Here is a 4,929-nt window from a genome sequence, read left to right on the forward strand (position 1 = left end):
TCACGGAAGAGGAAGCAAAACTTCACATCTACCACGTTCAAAGGTTAACTTATCCGCAAAAGATGAGGAAAACCTACACGCAGGTCAGATGGTAAAGTCTAGCCATCCTACTACGTGCAAGTGACGGTCCTACCCGCACAATCACGGAAGAGGAAGCAAAACTTCACACCTATCTACCACGTTCAAAGGTTAACTTATCCTCAAAAGATGAGGAAAACCTACACGCAGGTCAGATGGTAAAGTTTAGCCATCCTACTACGTGCAAGTGACGGTCCTACCCGCACAATCACGGAAGAGGAAGCAAAACTTCACACCTATCTACCACGTTCAAAGGTTAACTTATTCTAAACAGTTGGAAAATTGCTAATTTAAACTAAAGTATGCAAGTCATACAACGTTTACAAAGCAAGGAACCCAACAAAAGTAACGGTCTTACCCGCACAAAGATTTATATTTCATAAGTATTCATTACAAGAATGGCCGGGTAACTACCCGCCTACAAGAAAAGAAATCTATACAAGCTAAATCTATCCTAGCAGCGGGAAGGGATCTTCAGGATCAGGCTTCAGGGCCACTTCCACTTGGACCAGCCCCATCAGTAGAGCGTGGCAGTTCAAGGAAAGCCTTAAGGATAGCTAGCCCATCATCAGCAGCAGCAATTTCATTCACCTTCTCCACCACCGGATGCGGGAAGGCGGCGTATTGATTTACTGCTTGGTCATATATGGCTTCAGTATCTACATTGTACAAAGGGAAGTTGGATGGCGGGACGCCTTTCTCAACGAACCCTAGACCAAGCAGGAAGCCGACCTTTTCCCCATCCTCGTGAGAAGCGTTGAGGGCTGCGCTCATAGCATCGTCGTAAGATGTCTCTGAGAAGACCCGATGCACAACCTACAAAGAAAAATACAAATGTCAGAACCTTTTCTATTTATAAGGAAAAGCGTGAAGACATGAAGTTAGACTTACCTGAGACAACGCTTCTCGAAGAAGCCATTCCTTGGCAACCAGAGCCTCTTGGAGGGCAGCTTGAGCTTCGTTACGGGCGCGTTCGGCTTCATTCTTGTTGAGATTGGCAAGCAACACTTCTTTAGCCGCAGCCTCTTCGACGCCCTTTAGCTTACGCTCGGTATGGTCAAGCACCCCCCTCTGGTCCAAGATTTCTTGAAGCTTCTTAGCATCCTCCATCGCCAAGGCATCATGAGCCTGCTGGAGAGCCTCTAATTTGGCTTTAAGTTCTTCATTCTCCACGCGCAGAGGCTCAGCAACAGCTTCAGCCTTGATGGCCCTCTCGGTTGCGTTCCTCGCAGTTTCCTTAGCTAGCCGAAGCTGTTCATTAACAGCTTGGGCAGCCTTGGAACGGGCCTCGAGTCGAGCCTGAACTTCAACCTCAAGGGCCTTGAAGGCCTTCTCCTTATCCGCAGCCGTTGCGGAAAGTTTTTGGTTCTCCTCCCGGATAGCACGCGCCTGAGCTACTTCTTTAGCGCGAGCTGCTTTTAACTTGTCGTTTTCACGACAAAGCAGCTCGACGCGCGGCTGCATCCGGGCCAGGAGAACCCGAAGCTCATTGCTAAGCCTACCCTCCTGGTAGCTAGCCATGGCTTCCCCCAACGCACCACTGGGAGCAGCGTGACGAGCCCAGTCCACGCACTCCACAGGGGTTCGAAGGGTTGTTCCTCGGCGTATGTTCCATCGTGGAACATACACTTCATTGGAATCCGACACTGCAAAAAACACAAAGCAGTTAGGAAAAGATGATAAAGAAAATATATATATATAAAATGGTCCAAAAGAACCCTACGCACCTGTAGGGTCAATTACAGGCCGATAGCCGCCGAACCCATCACCTGAACCCAAGGGAAATCCATCCAAGAGGTCAGGCAGATGGGAAGGTAGCAGAGATCGGCGAGAAGTCCCATGCGTACCTGATGGATCGGCCGTTGTTGCCAATGGCGGGGGCATGGTAGCATCCGCCGCGGTCGACGCCGCGGTATCCGCAGCAAAACTTACCGCCGGCTCGGTGAAGGATGCTGTAAAAATCGCACTCACAGCCGGCGGTGACGTCATCACAACTGGAACAGTCGGCTCAACGGAGTGAGCAACTGAACCAGTGGAAACAGGCGCAGACGCAGCCGCCTGGGTCGTCGCCTCAGGTAGGCTGACCGGGCCTACCGTCATTGGCGGGGAGGTACTCCCCTGCGCTCCACCCTGGAATGCGTCAACATCCACAATCCTGCGTAAAGAAGACAAGTGTTAAAACGATATTAAACTATGAAGATAAAAGCTAAAGGAAAGTTGTACTTACGGGTTTTCTTGAGCCTAAAGGTACGGAGAGGCGGGGACGGACCCGATGGAGCCAGCCTCTTTGCGCCGATCACCGTCGTCTTCTTTGGCTCTCCGGAGGTGACAGTCGTAACCTCTGGAGCCGTGGTCTTATCACCACCGGGATTCCCCGCCACCTCTTCGCTCTCGGTCTCCGAGTCAGACCGAGGCGCTGGATCGGCTGTGGAGGCCACCTTCTCCTTCCCCTTCCCGCCGGCAGTCTTCTTCTTCCGCACCAACGGAGGACCATCTGCGGATTCCTCATCAGAACATACGATTATAGGAATTCCAGCAGAGGTTTCAACATTGAGGGGTTGAGGGTCGAATAGCGCCTTACCTGGCCGACGGGCGCTAAGGATCTCATGGCCTAGCGGATAGACCTCCACGAACCGATCCGCCGTTTGTTCCAGGATGGGCAACTCGTTCTCGTCCAGAGCGCGAGTACCCATCCGAGCGGGACCGTCAGTCTCCCGCGGGTTTAGGAGCGACTGCAAGTCGTTCCCCTCTGAAATAAACAGGAAAAAAGTTAGAAGAAATTCTAAATCAACAAAAGGGAAAAAGGCATACCGAAAGGAACAGAGTTCGAACCGTATTCGAGGACGATCGGAATCTTGCGCGCATCAGCCTCCTTCCACACCCGGCTCATCCCCAACATCACCATCCCGGACTCCGCAAACCGGTAAACCGGAGATTGGACCCGAGATATCTTAGAGAACCATTCCGCCTCCTGGTAGCTGGAGGCGTGAAGGCTTGGGAGCGCTTGCCCATTCTTGAATTTCATGGCAATGGGGATGGCGCGAGCGGATATAAAGAAGAACTCCCGCTTCCACGCGCGAAGACTGCGCTCGGTCGCGCAAATCTTCAAACCCTTGATTCGGGTCGTCAGGGTATACCACCCCTGGATGCACCTCCAAGTGTAGAAGGTCATCAGGCGGTCAACGTAGGGCTGAACGCCCAAAATCCGGCACACCCACTCGAAGTGGCGAATCTTGGCGATCGCCATGGGGTGCAGCTCGGTCAAATGAACACCGTGCCTCTCAAGGACACGGTAAACAAACTTTGTCAATGGGAACCTAAGATTCCCATAAACAAAGAATGCTGCATAAACCCCGATCTTGCCTCTGGGGGCATCGTACATGGTCTGATGGGGTTCAGGAAACTCAGGCTCGAGAGGATCGAGCATGAACTTCCTGACAACATACCGGTACAGATCGCCGGGCAGAGCACACTGGCACTCGCCAGCAGTACTCTTGTCATCGGCCGAAGACTCGAGATCACGTGAAGACATCTTGCAGAAAGAAGAAAACGATTTCGGGAAAATGCTTGCCTGAAAAGGTGAGTATTTGCCGGAAATCGCTAAGAAGAAGAAGAGAATGGTGAAAGTGTGGATTATAAAGAGGCCTCTCCCCCTTTATATACTAATCGCAATTAATGCGATGAAATTAATGCGGAAGAGAGAGAAAACGAAGGTGCAATGAAACTATGACACGTGGCAAAAGGCAGGCTGGCAACAGCTGTTGACAGGACGCATACCATTAATTTCGCGGCCACGCGCCCGAAAAATCGCGCCCACGCGCCTGTAAAAGCGTCTGGAATGACCATGTACTGTCACGTCACCATAACTTCCTGCACGATCTGACACAGTCAAAAGAAACCGTCGCACGACGTTTCAGAGTTTTGGACTGTTCTTCTTTCCACCAACTCTTCGAATCTCAAAATTCAAAATTCAAAAAGATCAAAAAGTAGGCGGGAAAATACCCCTTACCTTGGCGAACAAGTAACCGTAAGACGGCTGCGGGTACAGTGTTAAGGCAAAACCCTTCACATACCTAGCACCCGCAGGGAATTGAAGCCAAGTAAACCTTGGCGAACAAGTAACCGTAAGACGGCTGCGGGTACAGTGTTAAGGCAAAACCCTTCACATACCTAGCACCCGCAGGGAATCGAAGCCAAGTAAACCTTGGCGAACAAGTAACCGTAAGACGGCTGCGGGTACAGTGTTAAGGCAAAACCCTTCACATACCTAGCACCCGCAGGGAATTGAAGCCAAGTAAACCTTGGCGAACAAGTAACCGTAAGACGGCTGCGGGTACAGTGTTAAGGCAAAACCCTTCACATACCTAGCACCCGCAGGGAATTGAAGCCAAGTAAACCTTGGCGAACAAGTAACCGTAAGACGGCTGCGGGTACAGTGTTAAGGCAAAACCCTTCACATACCTAGCACCCGCGGGGAATTGAAGCCAAGTATTCCTCGGCAACCAAGTAACTATAAGACGGGTGCGGGTACAGTGTAAAGGCAAAACCCTTCACATACCTAGCACCCGCAGGGAATTGACGCCAGGAATACCTTGGAAGTAAAGTAACCGTAAGACGAGCGCAGGTACAGTGTTAAGGCAAAACCCTTCACATACCTAGCGCTCCGCTGGGAATTGAAACCAAGAAGGATCTTCTGGGCAATGCTTGCGTAAACGGAAATAACATCCCCGCATAGCGGGAACGTCGAGAACTACGTTGTTTGAAGCTCCAGGATGGAATTGGTGGTTTTAACATAATTGATCACTATGTTCAAAACTACCAAAACCTCACGGAGAATCCACACAAGTGGGA

Source organism: Bidens hawaiensis, unplaced genomic scaffold, assembly GCF_021521415.1.
Source record: "Bidens hawaiensis isolate Kalapana, Puna unplaced genomic scaffold, B.hawaiensis_p1.1 tig00001461_1, whole genome shotgun sequence".
Lineage (NCBI taxonomy): Eukaryota > Viridiplantae > Streptophyta > Magnoliopsida > Asterales > Asteraceae > Bidens > Bidens hawaiensis.